The sequence below is a fragment of the Vulpes vulpes genome, chromosome 8, assembly GCF_048418805.1.
Source record: "Vulpes vulpes isolate BD-2025 chromosome 8, VulVul3, whole genome shotgun sequence".
NCBI classification, from domain to species: Eukaryota; Metazoa; Chordata; class Mammalia; order Carnivora; family Canidae; genus Vulpes; species Vulpes vulpes.
In genome coordinates, this window is record NC_132787.1 from 49413456 (window position 1) to 49439814 (window position 26359).

General features: G+C 46.5%; 1 long non-coding RNA gene across 1 annotated transcript in view; it reads left to right on the top strand.

The window, feature by feature from the left end:
- The first annotated feature begins 12048 nt into the window (after positions 1 to 12048).
- LOC140599831 (uncharacterized) overlaps positions 12049 to 26359 on the top strand; it is a 38106-nt gene continuing 23795 nt past the window's right edge. The window contains exons 1-3 of the long non-coding RNA XR_012002819.1: positions 12049 to 12297; positions 12442 to 12518; positions 13169 to 13311. This is a non-coding gene — a long non-coding RNA (uncharacterized lncRNA). The remainder of the gene's footprint in view (positions 12298 to 12441; positions 12519 to 13168; positions 13312 to 26359) is intronic.

The window sequence follows — 26359 nt, forward strand, 5'->3', positions numbered from 1 at the left end:
TCAGAACTATTGCATAAAGTCGACAATCTTCAATCATAGACTAGACATACAGGTCCATCTCACTATGTTAGTCCCTTTTTTTTTCTTTTTAAGGGGATTCTTCCACTTTTTAAAAAGCGGTTTAAACACTTTTGCTAGTGTAGTAGAGATTTGAGGTTGTTTGTTTTTAATAAAAGTGGCTCTTGGCATCAATAGATTGCTGTTGTTATTTTACAGCCAAATTCTCAAAAATACTGTGATGAAAAGATCCGTCCACCCCCCCCCCCCCGCCCCAGTCTTCTACGAAGCTAATATAACAGAATTTTGCAAACAGGTGCTGCAAAGTCAGACAGCCTTTTGTGTGCACCTGATTAAATAAGAGATAAACCCTCTGTCTGGGCATCAGTCAGTGGGAACCAGCCTCAACTGTTACGAAACACACTGGGGAGGCAGAGACATTTCAAATTATGTGTCAGCCCCAATCACTCGGTTGCTGATGTGTTTTGTTGAGAGGGTTTCATGGCTGGATCCCTGCTCATCAAGGAAGAGTTCTGCAATTAATTAGTGATGTCTGCTCAAGGTACAAGGCAGGGTGGTGACAGCATGTTTGCCACTTACCGCCTGTGTTGGTGGGAGATCTTTGTATAGCAAGTTGGCAGTTTTGTTGCAGGAGATATTTTATATACATTTGGGAGAGAATCACTGTTCATTTACATCTCACGATGTAACAATTGCTCCAAAACTCTGTGGCTTCAATCAATGCTTTTATTACACTTATGGATCCTGTGGGTCAGAAACTTGGAAAGGACACAATGGGGACAGCTCATTTCTGTTTCACAAGGTTTGAGTGAGGCCTTACTTGAGAGCATTCAGAGACAGAAGGTGGCCTGGTGGCCGAGGACAAAAACTATCGAAAGGCATGCTTGCTGGGATTATTGCTGGCTGTCGTTGACGACCTTAACTCCTCACCTGGGGCTGTTGGCCAGAATGGACACATGCAGCTGCTTGGGTTTCCTCACAGCATGGTGGCTTGGTTCCAAGAGGATCAAGAAGAAGCTGTGTTCCTTTAACGACCTGGCCTTAGGAGTTACATCATGTGACCAGGGCCATCATTATAAACCCTCCCAGATTCAGCTGGAAGGAACCTGGGCCCCACCTTGCCACCGGAGCTGTGCCAAATGATACATCCAGAGAAGCACATATGATGGGAAATGCTGATATAGTCTTCAGACAATGCAGTCTGCAGTGAGCACTTAGCTGGTGGATGTGCTAGCCCTCGTATCTCAAGACATTTTGTCATTTTTCTTCTTTTCTCTTGATGATGACATGCCTTGAGTAATAAAAATCCGATCAATTTGTGAAAGATGGTTAACTGGTAGAGATGAAACTTTAAGGAAAACTTAAAAATTCTCAAATTATGGTTTAAAACCTGTGCAGTAAACCAAGGCTGAGGAAATAGAATCTGGAAGAATGTAATTTGCCTTTATATGCATTTTATTTTATTATTTTTAAGATTTTATTTATTCATGAGAGACACAGAGAGAGAGAGAGAGAGAGAGAGAGAGAGAGGCAGAGACACAGGCAGAGCGAGAAGCAGGCTCCATGCAGGAAGCCTGATGTGGGACTCGATCCCGGGACCCCAGGATCAGGCCCTGGGCCGAAGGCGGCGCTAAACCGCTGAGCCACCCAGGCTGCCCTATATGCATTTTAATCCTTGCAAATCCGGAGTTTGCTAATGGCCTCTGAATGTCTTCCTAGGTAATGTTAGAATGGTGGAAGAACACCTATATCTGTCTGATTTCCGGTTTTTTAATGTCGGCACCGCTGACATTTTGGGGCAGATAATTCTTTGTTGGTGGGGCAAGGCCGTCCTGCGCATTGTTGGACATTTAGCAGCCCCCCTGGCCTTCACCTCTCACAGATCGTGGAAACCAAAAATGTCTGGAAACAAAGCTGCGTGTCCCCCGGGGGCGGGGGGGGGGGGGCAAGATCGTCCCCAGCTAGAACCACCGGGGCTACAAAGTATTCTCCAGACCCCGCTTCCCAGGCTACTCTGGCAGGTCTGCGTGGTCGCACGAGGGAGCTGTTACGGTTCCCAGCATCCGTGCGTCCCATTCCTTTGAGACGTGACTCCCTAATAAAGCGAGCCCTTTCCCTATTAAAAAGTTCATTCTGCAGAGCAGAAACCCCTCCTCTACCGTTCGCACTAGAGGATTAAGCCAGTCGGAGTGATTTCAGGGCAAGGAAGCAGGAAGGTATGAGGCGGTGGCCGCCCTGCTCTGGTGAGTGGGTGCGCGTGGGAGCTGCGAGCTCCGCTGCGCCCTCCTCCCAGCGCTCCCCGCCCCCCCCCCCCCCCCCCACGTTCCGGGGACAAGGTGTGAGCGGGAGAGGAGTCTCTCCCAAGGAGTGGTATGGCGATGACTCGACTTCTTGCATTCGCGATTTGCCGCGTGGCGGGTGAAGTCCCCGGTGAGGAGGGGGGGAAACAAGGACTGGGCTCCGCCCGGGGGTGTCCAGCGTCTGCGCTGTGAGGCGCAGGAGCGGAGGCAAAAGTCCTGCGTGTAGCCTGGGCGGAGAGAGGCGACGGGAGAGGTGGAGCTGAGAGCTTCCCCAGATACTCACCAGAGTCTATACACGCGCTTGAACTCAGGGGTTGGTGGGCAAGGATGGGGGTGATGCGCACAGGCCGGTCTCAACTAGCAAGTTGATTCTGAAAGTGAATTCGTTAGAATATGTGGCTCCTGTCCCGTAAAACTGAGTCAGGTATGCTAGCGACAGCCCCCGACCCATTGCCACGGCCTACTTAGGCCCGTCAGCACTAAGCAGGCCACCAGCATTTAGGGACGCGGCATCCGCATCCGATTCGCCCACTGGGTGGGCTGGCGGCCACGCACCTGGGGCAGGCGCTCTCCTCCCAGCTCCTCCTCCCTCCAGCAGCTTTCGCTGAGTCCCTCGATGAGATGAGCCGGGCAGGGTGTAGATGCTGGGGCTCCGGAGAAAATGTGTCCCTGCTTTGAAGGCGCTTAACCACCAACTTGGGCCGCTCCAGCTCCTGCTGGCACCCGCGAGCCGCGGGAGAGCAGAGGCGCCCTTCCCAAGCTGGAGCTGGTGATCTCCCCCCTGGACCCTGGGCCTGGCTGAGGCTGGGGCTCCTGGAGGAGGGGGCGGGGACTGGCCGGATCCCGACACTTCTGCTTGGGTTTTCTGTTCTTCATCGGAGCCTCTGACTAGCACGCCTGCCCTTATAACCAACTACTGCAGATGGCAGGCATTTCCAGCTTCTCCCCAGCCCTCCAGTTCCTAAAAAACATAATCAAATAGTTACAGAAGTTTGTAAGTAGAAGAATGGAATTCAGGGGCACCGGGATCCCTGGGTGGCGCAGTGGTTTGGCGCCTGCCTTTGGCCCAGGGCGCGATCCTGGAAACCCGGGATCGAATCCCACGTCGGGGGCTCCCGGTGCATAGAGCCTGCTTCTCCCTCTGCCTGTGTCTCTGCCTCTCTCTCTCTCTCTCTCTCTCTCTCTCTCTGTGACTATCATAAATAAATAAAAAAAAATTAAAAAAAAAAAAAAAAAAGGAATTCAGGGGCACCCACCTGGTGGCTGGGTTGATTGGTTAAGCCCCTGACTCTTGATTTCAGCTCAGGTGATAATCTCAGGGTCATGGGGTCAGCCAGCCCCCAGCTCTGTGCTGGGCGTGGAGCCCGTTTAAGATCCTCCTGTCCAATGAACAGGAGTTCTCAGGCCCAGGGGATGGGTAAGGTCCAGCCCCTCTTCCACACAGGACCTTCTCCTCCCCAGCTCTGAGGTCAGCATAAAGGGGCCAAGTACATCTGACCCAGGGGAGAGCATCACAGGAGCCACCATGTCCTTCCAAGGAGAAGAGAAGGGTGTGTTATAGGGGGAAAGCAGCCCTGTGGATTGGGAAGGGCCCTCTGGGAGGGTTAATATTTGCACTGCAGGTCTAGAGGAGGGAGGTGGGAGGGTAAGAGGGCAAAATGAGAAATTCAAGAGTCCATGAGGGGCTTCGTGACATGGGTCAAACTTCCCTGATGCCTAACTCTTGGGTCAGGAGAATAATAGGAAATGGACATGCTAACTTTTCCCTCTGATGTTATGACTCCCCCTTTCTTTTTTTTTCTTTTAAAGATTTTATTTATTTATTCATGAGAGACACACGAGAGAGAGAGAGAGAGAGAGAGAGAGAGAAGGGGGGGGGGCAGAGACACAGGCAGAGAGAGAAGCAGGCTCCCTGCAGGTTGCTCGATGTGGGACTTGATCCTGGGACCCTGGGATCACCACCGGAGCCAAAGGCACCCGCGCGTCCCTACAATTCCCCCTACCTTATCCCCAGCCACTCAGGTAAGTCTGACACATGGTGGTGGGACAGGAGAAAAAAGGGAAGTCTGTCACCCCTGGACTGCCCCCGAAGAGGGAGGGGTGTCCCATCAGGGGACCTCGGAGTCAAAGAGAGTCAAAGCCAGCTGTGGGGTAGGGAACAAAAGAAGGACTAACCCTGCTGGAGGCGGCTGAAAGCACAGGTGGGACAGCTGGGTCCCTGGGACTCCGAGGCCTGGGCCGAGTGGAGGCTGGCACATTCTAACTCTTCTGCGGAGAGGCAGGCAATCTTATTAAACAACCAAATGTCAGATATCAAATATTTACACACACTATCTTGCCACGGCACACGTTTTTCCACCAGGGACACTGGTGAGACTGCTCTACTACGTGCACTGTTGCCAGAGTGAAATTCCGGAAACCTGCTCAGAAGCCTAGAACACAGGGTTTGTTTACTGTTTGTGGTCACAACACTTTGGAGGATGTGATGAAAGCTACAGTCTTCTTCCTGGAAAAATATATGCAGGTTTGCTTATTACCCTAGGGGATGGAGGTGGTAGCCCCTGCCCCCGGTTGTCTCCCAAGACTTCTGATAAAAATCTAACTCCTCCCCGCCGCTGGGATGTTTCCCAGCCTCCCCTCATGCCAGTGCTGAGCCCCTCTACTTTCTCTGCCGTGCCCCACATGTACCTTGAACTTTCCCACCTTTGAATCCAGAGTCAGAGGTCCTGACTGGTCCCCCAACTGCGGGCAGCCAGGGCCACAGGAGGGGAGGGAACAGCCCCAGCCAGTCTTGAGCACCCCCACTCCCACCTCTCTGCTTGGCCAGTGCTGGCTCCTGACTTGGTGGTGCTTTCTTGGCCTGACTCCCATCTGTCCCCGGATTTGCATTTCCCACTGTTCCCAGACCTCACAGCTCAGACTCCTGGGGCTTCTGGACACAGAGCCTGACAGAGCAAACGGGATTTGACCTCAGGAGAGTCCTCACCCTTTTCTTCTCCACCTACTCATTTACTAAAAAGCAGTCTGGGCATCACTCAGTGTGCACCATGCTTAGTGTGCCCCGTGCTCAGTGTGCACCATGCGCTGTAGTGCACTAGGCCCAGGCATGCAGGAGGCTCAGGCTGGGGGCTGCGGGCAGCCTCACCGAAGTGCACGCCTGGAGGCCTGCTGCAGGGAGACAGCAGGGCCCTGGTACCGGCAGGAGGACATGCCTTCTGAGGGGGGGGCCCATGAATGTTCCAAGGAGAAGGTGTGTGTAAAACATGTGAGACCAGAGGGAAGAAGGCGTCAGGATGGTCTGGGAGGTGCACGTCTTTCAGGATGTGTGGACTCAGTGCCTGCAGGGAGTGCCCAGAACTGAGGAGACACGGGAGGAACCTTCCAGTATCTCTAAGCTCTACCCCGAGGGCAGGGGAAGTGGTGAAGGCCCCCCCCCCCCCCCCCCTGCAGGCCCCTGCTGTCCTGCTGGTCAGCGCTACCTGCCACTCCATCCCTGGGGGCCTTGGGCCCTGCAGCACAGGCTCTGGGATCTATTCCTCCTGGCCCCTCCCCGTCCGGCCCCTGAAGACAGGCACACGCGTCCTAATTGTTTACAGGGTTGGTGCCTGTCACTATTATTTTTTTAGCTGCTAATCCCCAAGAGGAGCCAGAAAAGGCTAATATAATAACCTGAGGGGGAAAAAAAATAACCTGAGGTGTGGGTGGGCCCTGCAGTGGAGTGAGAAGCTTCCAGAATCTTCCACAATCCCCACCCTTAGTCCTGACTTTGTCCTGCAAGCGCTCCCTTCGCTTTCATGCCTGGTGGTGGACTGACTGGAGCGCCCCAGCCCTCACTCCTGCCTACGCGTTAGAGGATGGCTCGGCGGTTCTCTGACTAGGCCCTAGGGGGCGTCTGGGGCACGACCCAGGGGGCATCACACTCCAACACAGTTAGTTTCCTGAAAAAAGATTGTCCTTTCCACCAACGATGCCCTCTGATCTCTTCCACGGTAGGTACCCCATTTCTTCCCTTCCCCACCCCGTTTGTTGGCGGGGGTGCTGCGTCACGACCCGCAGAACCGATCTCCGCGCCACCAAGGGGCTGCAGGCCGCAGTCCGGGAAGCATCACTCGCCGGAACGACGTGCGAGGTGCGGAGGCCGAGCCCAGCAGCGAGGACCCGGCTGAAACCCGAGTCCACCTTGGCTTCAAGAGTTATTTTGAGTTCCCAGCGGCTTCCTGGGTCTTTCTCGCTGTCGGCGGGTGGCGGGATCCAGGGGGAGCGGGAGGTACCGACGGACGGCGGCGGCAGAGCTCTCCCACCACCAGCCACGGGGCCTCTCAGCAGGGGAGCCCCGCCCTGTGCAGGAAACCCGAGCGCACCTCACCCAGACCCCACAAGTGCGTGAACAGTCATGCCCCAGGCCGATTCCACCAGTCATATGTCCTAATACCCATCATCCTGCACCCACACACAACCCCTTACCCCTCCCCCTTGAAAAAGCCCCCTTGCCCCCACCCCCGTGGGTCACCCCCGTGACCTCCCGGCCGCCACTTCCTGGGGGCCTTGGAACCTCACCCCAGAGCGCAGCCATTAAAAGCTTGGCCACAGCAACTTCTTGCAAGATACATCTATGAAGGCAAGAGAAACAAAAGCAAAACTGAATTATTGGGACTTCATCAAGGTGAGAAGCTTCTGCACAGCAAAGGATACAGTCAACAAAACTAAAAGACAACCTACAGGATGGGAGAAGATATTTGCAAATGACGTATCAGATGAAGGGCTGGTTTCCAAGATCTATAAAGAACTTATTGAAGTCAACAGCAAAGAAACAAACAATCCAATCATGAAATGGGCAAAAGACATGAACAGAAATTTCTCCAAAGAAGACACAGACATGGCCACAAACACATGAGAAAATGCTCCACATCACTGGCCATCAGGGAAATACAAATCAAAAACACGATGAGATCCCACCTCACATCAGTGAGAATGGGGAAAATTAACAAGGCAGGAAACCACAAATGTTGGAGAGGATGTGGAGAAAGGGGAACCCTCCTGCACTGTTGGTGGGAATGTGAACTGGTGCAGCCACTCTGGAAAACTGTGTGGAGGTTCCTCAAAGAGTTAAAAATAGACCTGCCTTATGACCCAGCAATTGCACTGCTGGGGATTTACCCCAAAGATGCAGATGCAATGAAACGCCGGGACACCTGCACCCCGATGTTTCTAGCAGCAATGTCCACAATAGCCAAACTGTGGAAGGGGCCTCGGTGTCCATCGAAAGATGAATGGAAAGAAGATGTGGTCTATGTATCCAATGGAATATTCCTCAGCCATTAGAAACGACAAATACCCACCATTTGCTTCGACGTGGATGGAACTGGAGGGTATTATGCTGAGTGAAGTAAGTCAATCGGAGAAGGACACACATTCTATGGTCTCATTCATTTGGGGAATATAAAATATAGTGAAAGCGAATAAAGGGGAAGGGAGAGAAAATGTGTGGGAAATATCAGAAAGGGAGACAGAACATGAGAGACTCTAACTCTGGGAAATGAACTAGGGGTGGTAGAAAGGGAGGTGGGCGGGGGGTGAGGGTGACTGGGTGACGGGCACTGAGGGGGCCACTTGATGGGATGAGCACTGGGTGTTATGCTCTATGTTGGCAAATTGAACTCCAATACAATTTTTTTTAATTAAAAAAAAAAAAGCCTGTTTCACCAGCTTTTGCCTGGCCTCTCTATTCCATTTCACTTGGATTAAACCTGACACTTGGATTAAACCTGACACTCGCCAGCTTAGAAATGCTCCCCTTCAGTCATTCCCACAAATAGTACAGGTTCTTGAAGTGTTAGCTCCCAGTGTTGCTCCAGCCATGGTGTGCTGGTGAGAGGCTGGTGCGGGAAACAAGGGGAAGGCAGTGCTGTTTGGGCCTGAGAATAGCAACAGTGGCAACAACAACAACAACAACAATAATAATAATCCAATATCTGAGCTTGACCAGACCCTGAGTGTGCTGGGCTTTGCCTCACTCAGCCCTCACCACAACCTCTGAGGCGGCTGTCATCCCATTTTACACATCGTGAAAGGGAACACAGAGGACCCAGAAAGGGGACAGCATGGCAAAGGAGCCCCATTGGGATTAGCCTCGGTCTTCTGGACACCTGAGCCTGGGCCTTGATAAACCCCAGATTCCCGGGGCACGACCACTCATCTAAAGGTACTTGGGAAACCTGTCACTTCTGATTTTGTGTAGAGAGTTGTCTTAGTCCACGTGGGCTGCTGTAACACGGGACCACTGACTGGGGAGCTTGCAAACAGCAGAAATGATTTCTGTCACCTCTGGAGGCTGGGGGTCTGAGTTCAGGCACCATTGTGGTCAGGTCCCTGTGAGGTCCTTGGGCTCTCCTCCGGGTTGCAGACTATCAATCTATTGTATTCTCTCATGGTGAACAAGGGCTGCGGGCACTAATCCCCTTCCCTTTTTAAAAATTTTATTTATTTATTCATGAGAGACTCACAGAGAGAGAGAGGGAGACAGAGAGATGCAGAGACACAGGCCGAGGGAGAAGCAGGCTCCGTGCAAGGAACCCAGCGTGGGACCAGATCCCGGGTCTCCAGGATCCGGCCCTGGGCTGAAGGTGGCGCTAAACTGCTGAGCCACCTGGGCTGCCCCTCTAATCCCCTTCCTGAGGGCTCCACCCTTATGACCCAGTCACCCCCAAAGGCTCCACCTCATAACACCATCATATACAAGGTTAGGGTTTCCACATATGAATTTTGGGGGGACACAACATTCAGTTCCTAGGAAGTGTGTGTATCCAACAAGTAGCTGTTGCAGAGGTTCCTCATTGGGGTCCATGCTCCCTTCTCAGAGGGCTCATGGGCTTTTCTTATACATGATGGAATCAGACTTTAAAGATATGTTTTTCTGGCTAACCTTTCAAAGTGGTGTTTGACCCATTGACCCTTCTGGCTGAGCTAAAGCATTTGAATATAAATACATTTGCTAGGCCATGATGAATCTAAGTGTGGGGTGTGTGTGTGTGTGTGTGTGTGTGTGTGGCAGTTGGGGGTGGGGGTGCTGGTGGTGGTGGGGTGGGTTCTGAATAACCAGAGGGCCTGTTTGTAGATCCCCATGGGGCAAGGTATGCACATGGAAAGGAGATGCTTGCATCTCTAGTGAGTGGGTGATGGGGGGCAGATCCTGTCCAGCAAAGAGGATGGAGACTGGGAGAGCTGCTTCCTGGTCCATAAATGAGGGATTGGTCTAGACTGGGTTTCTCAGGGCCCTGTTGAGTTCCATGAGATGTTCTAAGGCTCTCCTCCCACCACCTAGGGCTTCCAGCCAGCAGCTGTTCCCAGCTTTTGTTAGGGGGGAAGGGAAGAGTCTCTGCTACTTAAAAAAGTAGGGGGATGGGCAAAGACCATGGCAGATCCCAAATGAGGTACATTCTCATAAAACCCGTTCAGCGCTCACAGCCTCCTCCTCAAGGTCATCTAAAACAAGGGAAGTCTGAGAAAGTGTCAGCCAGAAAGACACTAGGGAGACAGGATGACTAAAGGTGACGGGATATTCCCCCCTAAGATCCCAGAACAGAAAAAGGACTATGGGTAAAAACTAAGAAATAAAGTGTGGACATTAGTTAATGATAATATAACAAGATTGGTTCATTTATTGTGACAAATGCACTAATGGAAGATGCTAATAATAGAGGAAGCTAAGGACGGGGAAAATGGAAACTCTGTACTACCTTTGCTGCTTTTCTGTAAACCTAAATCCATTGTAAAATTTAAAGCTTTATTTAAAAAGAGGGAGGGCGCTGCTGTTGAGCTTCCCGACTGACTGACCGACTGACCAACAGACCGATGGATGCTGGCTTTCCCTGGGCAGTGTGTGCAGCAGGCCTGGGTGTGGGCTGGGGAGACAGGCAGCTCCTAGACATTCCGAGCACTGAATCCAGTGCTGTGGGCAGTGCCTGCTGCCCAGGGACTGCAGTGGCATATGATTTCGACTTGATCTTGTGGTCTTGCCTTTGGTGTCCAAGCAGAAAAGAAGCTACCCTACCTCAAGAATTGAGTGTGAGCATTCCATAATCCTAGATGTGATACACGCTTTCATCTCTTTTCTCTTTTCTTGCCACTGAACACCAACCAGCACCTCAAAAGCAATGTATCAGGGCCCCTGGGTGGCTGAGTGGTGGAGCGTCTGCCTTTGGCCCAGGGCGTGATCCTGGGGTCCTGAGATCGAATCCCACATCGGGCTCCCTGCAACGAACCTGCTTCTCCCTCTGCCTGTGTCTCTGCCTCTGTGTGTGTGTGTGTGTGTGTGTCTCTCATGAATAAATAAAAATCTTTAAAAACAAAACAACGTGTCAACACTGAGCTCATGCCCTCCCCCTACCTCCGCACCTGCTCCTCTTCCTGGGTCCTGAGAAGGGCACTTGCTCCCCACTCTTCTGGGGGGGGTGGGGGGTGGAGGGCAGTGAGTCCTCCTAGATGCCTTTCCCCTCCTCACCCTTGCACTGTCGTCATATCCGGAGCTGCCCAAGCCTGGTGTCACTAGTACCTGCACACCGGCCCCATCCTCACTCCTCGTCCGAGCTCAGCCTTGCCCTCCGGGCACCAGTCATTACAACCCTCTGAGGTCTGGGCGCTCAATTTTCCAAAACATTATGATGAAATCTTAGAGGCAAACCAAAGGTGCAGCTAGTAATGTGATGATCCCACTACCAAGTACAAGAAACAAAACCTTAAAGCACAAGTAAAGCTCTCTATGTACCATGTCTGACTCATTGCCTGCCCTTCCGACCCTTCCTTTCCTGCTCTCATATGTTTTGTCATTTGTCTTTGTGCCCACCCAATGCTAGTGTCTCTTGTGTGTCCAGATTTGTTCTTTTGCTGAGGACCCCAGTCAGGTTGGATGAGGGCCCACCCTACCCCTCACTTTAACATGATCACCTCTCTAAAGACTGTATTGCCATATACAATCCCATCCTGGGGGCCTGGGATTTTTCACAGGTGAATTTAGGGGGGATCACAGTTCCGCCTATAACAGTATCTGTTGTGTATTTCCGCCCACCTTGGCTACAGTATGTGCCCAATGTGGTGGTGGTTGGTCTAAAGATTTTTATTAATTTATTCATGAGAGACCCAGAGAGAGAGAGGCAGAGACACAGGCAGAGGGAGAAGCAGGCTCCCTGCAGGGAACCTGATGTGGGACTCGATCCCAGGACCCCAGGGTCATAACCTGAGCCAAAGGCAGATGGTCAACTACTGAACCACCCAAGGGCCCCACCAGTGAATTTTATTAAATAAATAGTTCCAAATTTTGTGCTTAATTATGTGAGGGGAGACCCCGGGTTCATAGTGCTGAGCAACCCAAACACATCCATGGCCCTCTGTAGGATTTTCTGGGGGGCAAGCAGGGCAATTTTTCTGAACGCCCCCTCCTCGAGAGCATCTCTGGATCAGCCTCTAGGTCTGCAGTTCCCAGTGTTTGTGAGGCTGCGACACATCGCGTGCCTTTGGTTTTGCTTCCCTCCCAGAGCTCTAAATGGAACTGTGCGCACAGGAAACTCATCCTAGGGGTGAGGCACCCCAAAGGGCTTCGGAGTTCACAGGGAAGAAAAACCACTTCACCTTTGCCCTGAAGGTTCATTTTAAAAATCAAATTGACTTTCAATTACCTTCGTTGAGACAGTTTCATGACACGCCCCTTGAGATAACATTTACAAATAGCATTGGGAATCCTTGCCCTAAGATGTCAAAACAATTGCTGGCACAAGTTGAAGGTGTGCACACAGGTTGCCAGAGACCAAAAGACAGCCTGGCCTTAAATGGGTGGCACGGAAGCTTCCAGAGTCTCTGCCTTTGGGATGCATTTGGCTGAGAAGCTAGAAAGAGGTGAGGGCCTCCCCTCAGCCGTGCTCACTTCATTGCCCCAATATCCGTCAGCCCTCTCTTTCTTAAACAACCAAGATGATTCCCAACAAAGGTAATTTTCTGCTTCTCTGGTTCAATTCAATTCATCTTTTTAAAAGCAATTAGTATCCCTTTAGAGTATTGCCCTTTAGAGTTCTTTTATGCCTGACTACTTGTGCCTTAGTTCAAAAGTTAAAGCTTCTCTCTATCCATTTAGGCGACTACAGTAAAATCTAATTAAAGTCCAGGCCAGACAAAAATGCATATTTTGGATTACACAGCTTCCTTAGCTTTGTAAGTATGTAAGTTTCCACCAGCGGGGGGGGGGGGGGGGGGGGGTATGAGGGGGGTGTCCCATTTTTATTTTAAGGCATTCCTGAGAAGGATGTATTTCCAATTAACTGATTATCGAAGGAATTGGAAACTAGCACAGCTACAGGAGTTAAATATGCATTAAGAAAAATTCCACTACTCATGTGAAACTAGTTGGGAGGCCCATATGTATCAGAAACACATTGTGTCACTTGTATTTTTCCTTTGTAAACCACACTTCTTGTTTACTCAAGTCCAGTAAGGCAATCTGGGCTCAACAACACGTTGACCCGATTAGACAGATCTTTTTATGATGTAGACGGCTTCAGAGACATTCCAGGTGTTACGGAAAAATAGCTGGCTCTGGTATGCTCCTGGTTTCCATGACAGAGACCAGCTGAAAGAGAGAGAATTTTAGAGTTCAAATAATCTTAGGATAAAGTCATCTATAATTTTGTAAGTCAATAAACTCTGCAGCAAAGGCAGGATCTGAATAGTTGCTCATTTTATTCCCAGTGCATTGGCCTTTCTTTCTTTCTTTCTTTCTTTCTTTCTTTCTTTCTTTCTTTCTTTCTTTCTTTCTTTCTTTCTTTTTTCTTTCTTTTAAGATTTTGTCTTTTTATTCATGAAAGACACAGAGACAGAAGCAGAGACATAGGCAGCACTCAACCCCTGAGCCACCCAGGTGCCCCGCCCCCCCAGCTTATTGGTCTTTCTGCTGGAGCCGTGGTTCTCGACCTTGCAGCACGCTGGGATCGTCAGCCAGTTAAATCAAGTAAGTAAATAAATAAATAAGAATAAAAACAAACAAACAAAGAATAAAAACAAAACCTTCCCCAGAGATAGAGAGATACTTGGTCTGGGCACTTGAAGTTTTAAACACTCCTTTTTCCCACTCTGAGTAGTGGAGGGAAGGAAAAAGGCAACAAGTGGCAAGGCACATGCTACATATCTGCAAGATATTTACCCTAATCCACTGGACCTCACCTTTTAATGGGATGAATTCTTGAATTTTTAAAGAGGCTCTTCTGGAAATTCAACCTTCCTTCTTTTTCGATTTACAACATATAGCATTCTTTTCTTCTTCAAGTAGAGAGGGCCTGGAACAGATTTCCACTTGGCTCCTGGGCTGGTGTATTCATTGGGTAAACAGAGGATGGTATGCAGAATTCTGGAGACTGTGGAAGCCAAAAGAATCATCTCATCTCCTGGGAATCAATTAGGGTTCCTGAATGGCAAACCTCTTGTGTGGGTTTTTTTTTCTTTTTGTTTTTGTTTTTAAATAAAAATCACAAAGCATTCCGAAGAGGCACACTCAGAATTACTCTGGAACTTTCCACTGAAGAGACAAGCGAGGGAGGCTCTGGGCCAGTTTGGCAGAATGTTGGGCAGCAGTTAGACGCAAAGCAATGAGGAGAGGAGATGGGGTGACCACCAAAATCCAATACCATGATGTAACCCATGGCAGGCACACACACACAAACATGATGTATTGATTTTGGCAATGGTTCCCCATTAATTTTTTATATCAGAAACCAGCCAAGTTGAAAAACCATTGGCAACCGAGGTCTAGAGCTGGATAGAGAGCTGGCAGGTCGTACATCTTGCTTTAATTCTGTTGCCTTGCACCTGTCCTGGTGGGGGGTGGGGGGTGGTCTAACACCCAGTTGAGAGGGATGATAGAGCCATGAAACTGAAGCCCCAGCTTCCAAACCTTTCTCAACAAATCCAAGTGAACATTCATCTGATGAAGTTGAAAGTTTTCTCTGTTCAACTGAGTGGTGAGAAATAAAAAGAAACTCCATCAACTTGCCCAACTGGTTCTGGGCTGGAAACCTGTCCTGCTCCTTTATGTAATATATAACCTGGATGCTAGTCTCAGCTCCACTCAGCTCTTTATTCACAGCAACACCCCCAACTCTGCCATCTTCCCAGATAGATTGGACCTTCGTTAACAAATCCTAAAGATTTTAGCCTGGCACATTTTTCGTCGGAGTCCAGGGCAAAGCAAATACTTTTAAAAGAAGCACTTGGTAGCAACAGAGAATTGGGAAGAGTGCCAAAGTGAATGACAATCATAGAAATAGTCAATTAACTGGTAACTTCCCGTTGTCTGCAGGCTGAACTAGGAAGAATGTAGAAGGAGGAAAAGCAGCTGCATCCCAATTAAACTCAGTAGCTCAGGTGCCCAGGAGGATTCTCACTTCTGGTTTACCCAAACAGATCTGCTTTCTTAGTGATCTTAGGGGACTGCTGTGCAGAAGCATGGGCTCTGCAGATTTCCTTCTTTATGGCTGTTGATAACTGAGCTAAAAAAAAATATATATATATTTATATATATATACATATATATGCAAATCAAGAGGATAGATGGGTCACAAGCCTCAGAAATCATGTTTTTCTTGGCTTGTGGGTAGAAGACAAAGGGAGACTGCTAGACCTTGAAGCGAGATTGAAGACGTGGTGGGCAGGCATAGCCCCACAGCTGGTGGAGAGAAAAAGGCAGAATCAACACCCACTTGAAAGCCTTTGGGGATCCAGCCGATCCTTCGACTAATGAATCTGGAGAATCCAGAATACCCTGTTATGAAATGGGCTCTGAAATAATAATTATGTAACCCTGATAGTTGGGTGCTTTGGTCAAGGCCCATGAAGTACTTCTGTGCCAGGTCTTATCACGTTTGATCTTTTCCATATGGAAAGAATTTTCCAACTTCAATTTCTGATCAAAAAATAGTTTTCATTTTAAAAATAGATATGTTTTTAAAGATTTTATTTATTTATTTGACAGAGACAGAGTAAGAAAGAGAGCACAAGCAGGAGGAGCAGGAGAGGGAGAAGCGGGTTTCCTGCTGAGCAGGAAGCCTGATGTGGGGCTTGATCTCAGGACGCTGGGATCGTGACCTGAGCCAAAGGCAGATGCACAATGGACTGAGCTGCCCAGGTTCCCCCAATGTATATTTTTAAAGATTTATTTATTTGAGAGAGAGTGTGAGGGGTGCAGAGGGCGAGGGAGTGAGAAACCCAAGCAGACTCGACACTCCGTGTTCAGCACAGAGCCTAAAGCAGGGCTCGATTTTGTGACCCTAAAATCTACGACTTGAGCTAAAACTAAGAGTCATACACTCAACCAACTGTGTCACCCAGGTGCCTCTAGTCTTCATTTTAAATCAATAAATACTTATTGAGGGTTTGTTCACTACTTAGAGCAGAGCTGTACTAGGGCAGATTCTTTCAGTCTGGTCCTGGACTAGTTGAGTCAGAATCCTCTGAGCTGCTTGTTTAAAAGATGCCCAATCTAGGATCAAAATCTCCTGAGTACCCCATTTTTAAAAATCAAAAGTTGTTTTTCATTTACTGTGAATATTTTTAAACATACGACATAAGAGAGAATGGCATGATGGACCCCATGTATCCATCACTCAGCTTCAATAATTTGTCAACATCTTGTTATTCTTGTTTCAGTTCTACCCATCTATACCAACTTTTTGGGAGGAGGTGAGGCTTAAATATTGTAAATGAATCCCAGACATCTTATCCTTTTTCTCATGGGCTCTTCAGTATGTTTCTGCAACAGATAAAGACTATTTTGTTTTGTTTTTTAACATAATCACAATGCCATCGTCACAGCCAACAACATTAACTTCTTGGAATCCAATCCCTAGTCCATGTTCGGCTTTCCATAATAGCCTCCAAAATATCTTTCTGCGTTTGATGTGTTTGCATTCAGTCCAAAAAGATTCACATGCTATGTTTGTGGTATGTCTCTTTCAACTCATGACAGCCTCTTTCCATTTTTGTAACATCCTTTATTTGCTGGGGAAACAGTATCATTTGTTCTGTAGAATTTCCCACATTCTAGAATTGACTAAGTGTATCCTCACAGTGCTGCTTTTAACACGTTCCCCCCTCTCCCATATTCTTCCTTAAGCTGATGGTTAGAGGCTTGATTAAATTAAATATTTTGAGTGGAAGAACTTCCTATCTAGCTATTCCACTTTTAGTTAAGATTGATCGGTGAGTTCAAGTGGTGTTCTCCTGACCCACCCATTATAACGTTCTCCATCAGCATTTCACGGAAGGGCTTCAGCAGACTATTGCCTCATTCTACTATTTCACTAGGGCTTACAAAATGGTGATTTTTAAGTTATATTTTTCTTCCCACATTTATTAGCTGTGATTCTTCTCTACAGAAGAAATTTCCTTCATAAACTATTTGGTTTAGAAATACAGTCTGTGGGGAAAAGTCAAGATAAAAACTTTATTCCTTCCCTTTATTAATCACATATATATGTATTAGCATGATCGACATCCTAGTATTCCCAAAAGATGACAATGAAGTTCCTTTCTGGGTGTGGGGAAAAAGAAGGCACATGTGATGGGCTCTAAATTTCTATGTATTTGATGGGTTTTATTTCACTGTAGTTGTGACTTTTTCTTTTTTTTTTTTCTTTTATTTACTTGTTTGTTTGTAGCAATTACTCTTTTTCATGTTCAGACTGTTCCATCTTTGGCCAATGGGAGCCATTCCAAGTTGGCTTCTGTGTTTTTTTTCGTTTGCTTTTTTGTCTCCATCATTCCCTTGCTTTGGGCAGAATGAGACACTCCAGGCTCATCTACCTCAGACCTGTAATGAGCCATTCCTCCAAGGAATCCTGATTCTGTTTAGTGGGAAAGGGTATTTAGAGATTACAGTCTGGGCTTTCAGGGTGCTCACTGCTGTTCAATCCTGGCATTTTTAGTGGACAGAGCTAGGAAATATGCATTCTTTAGAAAAAGTCAATTATGAATTAATACTAATGTTGGCTTTGTTTAGTGATATAGATTCCTTTCTCTTTATTTTTTGTATAACTATTACTGGTTTTTGACTTGTAGTTACCATTAGAGGTATATATGACCTCTTTTGCATATAGCAGTCTATCTTAAGTTGATGGTTGTTTAAGTTTGAATTTATTCCTTACTCCTCACCTCACGTTTTAGGTATTTGGTATCATGCTTTACTTCCTTTTATTTTGTGAGTCCCTTGAATGATTTTTACAGATTTACTTATTTTTATTGATTTTGTGCTTCCTACTTGTCTTATTCTTACTATTATAGTCTTTCAACTTACAGAGTCCATTTTAATATTTCTTGTAGGGCTGGTTTAGTGGTCATTTTTTTTTCTAGGAAACTATCTTTCCTTCTATTCTGAATGGTAGACTCGCTACATAGAATATTTTTGGCGGCAGACTTTTTTCCTTTTAGCACTTTGAATATATCATGCCACTTTATTATGGCCTTCAAAATTTCTGTTGAAAAATCCACTGACAGCATTATTGGGTTTTCCTTGTATGTAGCTGTTTTCTTTTCTCTTGCTGCTTTTAAAATTCTTTCTTTCTCACTGCTTTTTGTCATTTTAATTACTATGTGTCTTGGTGGGCACCTCCTTGGGTTCATTTTGTTGAGGTAACTCTTTGCCTTCTGGGTATGATTTTTTTTCCCTTTCCCAAATTTGGGAAGTTTTCAGCTATTATTTCTTCAAACAAACTTTCTTCTCCCTTTTTTCTCTCTTCTTCTTCTGGGATTTCTATAATGTGAATATTATTATACTTGATGGAATTACTGAGTTCCCTAAATCTATTCTCATTTTGCATAGTTGTTCTCTCCTCACAGTTGCCCAATTTGATTATTTTCCATTACTCTGCCTTCCAGTTTGCTGATTCATTCTTCTGTTTATTCTAGCCTGCTTTTTATTCTATCTAGTGTATTTTTTATTTCAGTTATTGTTGATTGTTTTTTTTTAATCTGTGTTGAGGATCTTAATGATGTACTCCATTCTTTTCTCAAGTCCAGTGAGTATCTTTTTGATCATTATTTTAAATTGTCTACTGTCTCTTACTGTGGTGTGGTCCTGTTCTTTCATTTGAGACTTATTCCTCTGTTTCTTCATTTTGCCTAACTCTCTGTCTGTTTCTGTGTTAGGAATGGTAGGTACCTTTCTTGTTCTTGAAAGCAGTGGGGAGGCGTGCACTTTAGCAAGGTGGCACTGGTCCTTTTCTACAAGTTATGTGCAGCTGCTGCCAAGACCAAGGCTGGTCTGGCTATTTTGCAAAAAGCATATGGGCAGGGGGAGCAATTTTAACAAGGTGTCCATGTCTTCCCTGAGAAGTGACCAGCCACTGTCACTGGGACCAAGTTCCTGGAAAATGGGAATCACAGTGTTGGCAAGGTTTATGACAGTCTTCTGGGGGAGGGGACCCACAGCACCAGAACTGAGGCAAGTGTGACTGGAAAGGGTGGATCTATCTAGTAAAGTGCAGGTGTATGTCTGGGGGGCTTGGTGTAAGCAAATTGTAGCAAGTTGTAGCAAGTGTCAGCTGCACGGGTTCCCACAAGTGGCTGTGTGTTCATGCTGGGGGGCAGTGGAGGGGAATGCTGTCTGCTAACTTCTTTGTTCCTTGAGAAGTCCCTCGGTGAACTCTGGTTAGTAAAGAACTCTACCTTTTGTAGGCCTCAGGCATTTTTTTCAAACTGCTGCTTCTATACTGTAGCTCCATGGGCTGGGCTGTTTGTCCTTTGTCTCTTTCAGAGTGGGGACTCAGCTTCCTGTCACCCTCCAGGCTCTCCTAGAGCCAAGCCGATTGATTTTGTAAGGTTTTTAGGCTTTATGTCCTGCTGGTTTTTAAGAACTCATGAAATTTGGCCCCTTTACTTTTCAAAGCCAAATGCTGTGGGGATTCATCTTCCCTGTGCAGGCTCCCTGGTGTGATAGTCTGTTTCTTGCTCTTCTCTGCACCTGCAACTCCATCCTTCCAGTAGCCAGTCCCACAGGCTTTAGCTCCCCACTGCATCTTTGACCTTTCTACCTTCTTTGATGTGGCATCTTCTCTCCTTTTAGTTGTGGAGTTTGTTCTACCAGTCTTTGGGTCATTTTCTGTATTATTTACACTGATGTGTTATGCGGTTGTATTCATGAGATGAAGTGAATTAGGGTCCTTCTACTCTGCCATCTTCCCAGACTTTCCTTGTTTTTGATAACCTTTGATAATTTTGAGGAGTACTGGCCGGGTATTATGTTGCATGTCTCTCAATTGGGATTTGTCTGATATTTTTCTCATTATGAGACTAGGGTTACATGTTTGGGGGAGGAAGACCTCAGAGGTAAAGTACTATTCTCATCACATCATATCAAGGGTACATACTATCAACATTCCTTAATCACTATGATGTTAACTTTGATCATCTGGCTTAGGTGGTGTATGTTAAGTTTCTCCATTATAAAATTCTTTTTGCCCTCTTTCCATACTGTACTCCTTGGAAGAAAGTTGGTATGCGAAGCCTTCATGTAAGGAGTGGGAATTATCCTTCATCTCCTAATGGGTAGATATTTACATAAATTACTTGGAATTCTTTTGCATGGGTGATTTATGTCTTCTCTCCTGGTTGATTGATTGGTTCAATCATTTCTTTGTATCAGTGTGAATGAATGCATAGAGATTTATTTCATACTTTGAGTTATAATTCAGTTCTACTTTATTTATTTATTTTTTGGTTCAAATTGGTTTCTTGTTTTTGTCATTGGGAACTCTTCAGCTGGCTTTTGTGTCTTTTGACATGACCTCACGATTTTTTTAAACTGCTTCCTTACTTTGTGGCATTATGAGATGCTCCAGGCTTATCTTGTATATTTCCTGCCCCAGTTCCAGTATTGGACATTTCTTTTGGGAGCCCTGGTTCCTTTTGTTAAAAAATGGTATTAGAAATCAGTATCTTGGTGTTCAGCATGCTTGTTACTATTGGGCTAGTCATTGCTTCTGGGCCCTTTCAGCTGACAGACCTAGAAATACATGCATGTGTACCAACCTGTGTATGTACACATATCTATAAATATTTTTCTGTGTAACCATATATATCTATATTGCTCAATATGCTATAGCTAATATTAAGATAACCATGAATTCATGCTAATGTCTCCAGCTCTCATTCATTATGACATACATCATTCTAGCTTCCTCCTCTTACTTGTCTACAATATCCCACTCCAACAGAGAGAAGCCTGGTTATCATCCATTCCCTTACTTGTTCAATTCTTGTGTATAACTATTTCAGTTTGTTTCTAATATTTACTTTTGGTTTAGTTTTGTTTTTGAATTATATGGATACTTGGTTCCAAAGTCAAAATTGTAAAGCAAGGTACATTCAGGCATATCTGTCTTCATCCCAGTTTCTTTCCCACTGGTTTCTCCCCTTCACAGATAATTTTAATTATTTTTCCATTTATTCTTCCATTGTTTTCTTTTGAAAAAATAAGCACATATAGAAATAGTCCTATTCCTATCTTTCTTAACACAAACTGTAGCACACTGTACACATTTTTCTTGTCTTTGCTTTGTTCACTTAACAATAGATCCTGGACATCATCCAAACCAGTCTGTAGCAATCCTTCTTCCCACCCAGGAATCTTTTATATGGAGGTACTACAGTTATCCAACCAGGCCTCTATTGATTGACACTGGGTTCTCCCCCCAGTCTTTTGCTTTAACAAAGAGTACTACAACGAAAAGCTTTGAACATACAGCAGTTCAGATTTTTGCCAGTGTATAGTTAGGATAGGTTCTCAAAAGTGGGATTATTGGGTCAAAAGGAATGTACATGTAATCTTGCTAGACTTGCCAAATTCCTGTCTATGAGAGTTTTATCTTTTCACATTTTCACTAGCAATGTATGAGAGATCCTATTTCCCTACAGCCTTGACATCAGAATATGTTATGCCACTTTTGGATTTTTGTCTATCTGAGAGGTGATAAATAGTAACTCAGTGACACTTTGCATGTCTCTTATTATAATGAGGTCCAGCATCTTTTCATATATTTAAGTGTCATTTACATTTCTTATTCTGTGAACTGTCTGTTGATATCTTTCTGTACTAAAGTTGGCGAACCACTGCCGTGGGGAATACAAGTATAGCATGGAACACAGACAGGCCTTACCCTTGAAGGAACTTCTAGGGGCTTACCCAAATGACATGCTCAACATGATAATAGGGAAACAAACAGCAAAGTTCAAATTTTAAAGTCCTTGACATGGACTAAATGTTTTGGGAGTTCAGAGAATAGAGATAACTGTGAAGTAATCAGGGAAAGCTTCACACAAGAGGAGGACTTTGAGCTGGTATTTGAAGATATCTGGGATGGCATAAGCAGAGGAGAGGAGGGTAGGGGGACATGCCAAAAATAGATTGAGAGCAAAGAATATATGTATGTGGAGAGAAGACACAGTATGTGTAGCTGTTTGGATTGGGAGCTCTGGAGTCAGACTGCTTGGGTTTTAATCACAGCTTCACCATTTATTAGTGGTTTCAGATTCTTCATCTGTAAAATGGGATAATAATAACACCTACTTCAAGAGGTTATTATGAGGCATAAATGATACAATGCTTAGTACAACTAGCATGTTATAAATATTGGCTGTTATTACAAAATACAAAGGAGCACCTGACTTAAGTCAAATGTTCTATTTGGAATTATGGGAAGTTTAGTTGAAAAATATATGTGAGACAGGTAATAGAGGACATCAAACTCTATGCTTATGTTTGGATTTCATCTAAAAGGCAAGAGAGGGGGATTGAAGGGAACTCTTAAAGCAAGAGAATGACAAAGCAAAAGGCTATTTCATCTGTGTATAATCACAGTGTTGAACAGGAAGGCTTCTTAAAATGTTATCAGAAAGAGACTATTTTGAACTTCTGCTGTGTCTTAAAAATGGGGCAGGTTCTTCTCTTGCTCACCCTTAGAGTTTCCTTAAATAATAATCACAGTTTTAATACAATAATTAACAGTGTGCAGGACCATGTAATAATCAACATTTCAAAGCTGATCCTCCTCCCATTTCCCAGCTAGGTCCTCCCATGGGAAGGAGAGGAGGGATGTGGGCTCTCCCTGGCTCATCTACTGCTTCCACCTCTCCTCACCCTTTTCACTAAGTGCCATTTCTGGCTTCTTTATGGTTGAGGGGGAATGGGAGATGACAGCTAGAGAAGGCACGAAAGTTCTCATTCAACTGGTACCTTTCTAATCGGGCTTCACTATTTAATAGGGGACCCATTTTAGGGCTCTTTCCTGGGCCTTTTTGTAGATTCTTGGAAGGCTTCATCGGAAGATTCAACAGCATTTCCTGTGACACAGGTGGTGCATTTCCCTCCAAACGACACTGTCCTCGGCCCCGGTTTCCTGGCAACCGTCTCTCCACAGACCTCCAGGTGGTCCTCTTGGGCAGAACTCAAAATGGCTCCAAGCCAGCTCTCATCTGCACATGAGCCACATGAGTTCCATAAGAAATATCCTCACATTTGTTGCCCCCGCACACTCTGTATGGGCAAGCTGCCAGTGCAGCCACTGCTTCTCCCTTGGCCATCAGAACAACTAGCCAGCCCTTCTTTACCTTTTAGATTTGCTAGTCTGCGATGCCCCCCTCACACTGGTATTACACATCAAGCTTACCAAATGATCCCCTAAAGCCCTCTGCCCCTGACCTGTGGTAAAAGGGGAGAAGCCCTCCTCCAACCCTTGGGAGGAATGAGATTCACAGCCAGGTCCTACATCATCCTTTGCACGAATCTCTTGATCTCCATTCTCAACTCACGTATTAGAGATGCAGACAAAAGGGTTTAAGGATCATCTCGGCTGCTAACTTTGAAATTCTTGCATGGTGGTGTTTTTAAGAGATAGCACCTATTATCTTCTTGCCTTAGGAAAACTGAGATAGAAGAATCTAATTTTAGAACCTATTATATATATTTTCCCAGGATAGTGCCTACATCTTGGTGGTTGGTAACTGGCATGTCAAGGAGATGGCTATAGCTGAAGTTGGCAGGATAGGCTAGTATGAGGTAGAAGGAAGACTAATTTGAATCTGTAGTGAATCCTGGGAATAAGGAAACAAAGGTTGGTAATTTAGGAACATTTAGCTCAGAGAAGAAAAAACGTAGACGGCCATAGTAATTCTCCTATACACAAGGTATAGAAAAGGACTGTCCTATAGGAAAGAGGAAAGACTTGATTCATTTTGTTGGAGGAGAAGAATTGGGATAAGAGAATACATTTATAGGGAAACAGATTTGGACTCTGTGCAAGACTTTTCAAATATCAGTGGCATGATAGCTTGTCCCTGCAGAGAGTTCCCAGTGTCATGAGTGTGCAAGAAGATATGTGATTCTGTCCACCCACATTTTCCCACTCCATGAAGTGACATCACTGTCCACCCAAGGCTGGAGCCCAAACCTAGGTGTCAGCCTCAATTCATCCCTTCCTCTTATCCCCACATCCCAGTCCATCCACAAGCCCTATCATTTCTGTCTCCAAAGTATTTTTGACATATCTTTGTCCACTGGTCTCCACACACACAGTTCTCACCCAGCCCAGGCCACATTATCTGGCAGCAGGACTCCTGAGACTGCCTCTGAACTGCCCTTCCTCTCCTGAGCCTGACAACCCATTCTCCATACAGTAAGTAAGGTAGCCAGCATGACCCCCTGAAAAAGCAAAACAGGACATCACTGCCTTGCTTAAAACCCTACTCTGGCTTCACCTCAAACTTAGGATGAAGCTCCAACTTCCCAGCCTGGCCTGAAAAGCCCTGAATATCCTGACCATAGCCACCTTTCAAGGCTCATCTTATATGGTTCTCCTCTTAGGCCACTGCACTAAGCCACACCAGTCTTTTCATGGTTTCCCAAACAAGGCAGGGTTCTTCCCAAGGGCCTTGATGCTGGTAAAGATGTGCCCTGCCTAGAACCCCTAGAACTCAATATGATTGTCTCCTTCTGGTCAGTTGGGTATAACTGAAATGTCATTATTTTGGGGGGACCCTGGGTGGCTCAGGGGTTGAGCATCTGCTTTTGGCTCAGGTCGTGATCCCAGGATCCTGGGGTCGAATCCTGCATCAGGCTCCCCACAGGGAGCCTGCCTCTCCCTCTGCCTGTGTCTCTGCCTCTCTCTGTGTGTCTCTCATGAATAAATAAATAAAATCCTTAAAAAAAAAAGAATGGGGTACAGAACACTTAGATGCTGAAGCTTAGTTTCCAAAAGGAGAAAGGTTTCCCACCAGAGCTGGGCCATCTGTGCTGCCAAGATCCTGGTTCTTGTCCCAAGGCGGGGCTCTCCTGCTCTTTTCACACATTCCAAACCTTCTCTTCTCTCTTCAGATCCCCTTTCCTGACCGCGCCTGTCTTGGCACAGGACAGTGCTTTTCACTTCACTGAGGTAAATGAAAGCCTCAGACTCTTCCCTTTGACTCTTTCTCTCTGCTTACACACAGCCAGCCTTACCCATGGCTTCAGTGGGCTGGGGCCTTGGTACCCATTTCCCCTTTCCACAACATTGCTACTACTGCCTCTGTCACTGTCTTCATTCAAGGCCACCAGTCTCCTCAATGGCAAGATGGAATAGGAATCAGTGAATTCATTAACAAATTAAAAATAAGATCAGTCTCCCCATCTCCCCAAAAACCCAACCTTTAAAAACTTAAATCAGACTGTATAACTGTCCTGCCTATAACATGCCACAGCTTCCATCTAGACTGGCGGGGGTGGCAGGGGGAGCCTCCTTATCATAGCTAGAGAGCTCCACATGCTTGGGTCCTGGCTCCATCTCCAGCCTCATGCCCCGCTCCACCCCCCCGACGCCCCCGCAACTTGCTGGGAATGCTCCAGCCACACCAGCCTTCCTGCTGCTCCTCCAACTCATCAAGCTTATTCCAACCTGAGGCCTTAGCACTTCAAGCTTCCTCTGCTTGGGGTGCTGACACCCACATCTCTTCTTTCATATTGCTGCTCATCTGTCCCCTTCTCAGAGGGCAGGGCCAGCCACATAATTTATAGGGTCCAGTATACCATGAAAATGCAGGGCAGGGCACCTTGTTCAAAAAGCAAGAAGAAAAGCTTTTTCCTTTCTCTTGTGGTCTTTCACAATCTGTCAAGGTTCATCTTATTTGCCATATGATGTCATGCTCCTTTGGGTACAAGGATACTTATGGGCTCATGGGGTAAGTGCAGACCTTCATAGGTGCCCCTCCCTGTGCCCACTCTGCTTCTCCCTGTGCCTGAGCCCAGGCCTCCACTAAGGTAGAGGGTGGCTGTGGTTGCTTGGGGTCTAGGGGAGCAGGCAGCCAAGAACCCAAGAGAGGTGGCAGGAGGTGGCCAGAGGTGGGAGGAGGTGGGAGGTGGTAGGAGCTAAGGCTTCAAGCCCCGCACACATATGCCCCATTGTCCCATGATATTTCATTTACAAATTACAGATGCAAATCTAACACTTTAACTCTTAAACAATTTAAGATGGCAACTGCAGAGAATTAAAGCCCAAGCACAGAGTCCCCTGTGCGGGGCTTGTGCAGCTGCCCCAGGCATACATCCATGAACCCAGCCCTGCAGAGGGGTCTTTCTTGACCACTATGTCCTGCCAGGCTCTCTTGTCCTCCTTCCTATCTTTCTTCATCACCTGAATCCTCTCCTGCTTCTTCCATCACTTTGGTCCACTTGGAGTTCTATTTGCTTATCATCTCTCTCTCCTGCTAGAATGCCAAGCTTCAGGAGGTCAGGGGCCCTGTCTGCCCAGCATGTAATAGATACTCATTAAATAGTTATCAGCGGAATGAATGAGAAGTTGCAGAATCAACTCGCACATGTGGCCTACTTTCAGGCACATGCAGCCTCACCTCATAAAACCATCATGCCTTTCTCACAATGTTCACCATCGCACCTTTTGCTGTATGTGAGCTAGAGGAGGGTGATGTTTAATTTTTCGGATCTCAGACATGTTGTCTCTCTGCCAGGTCCTCATTTTCATCTT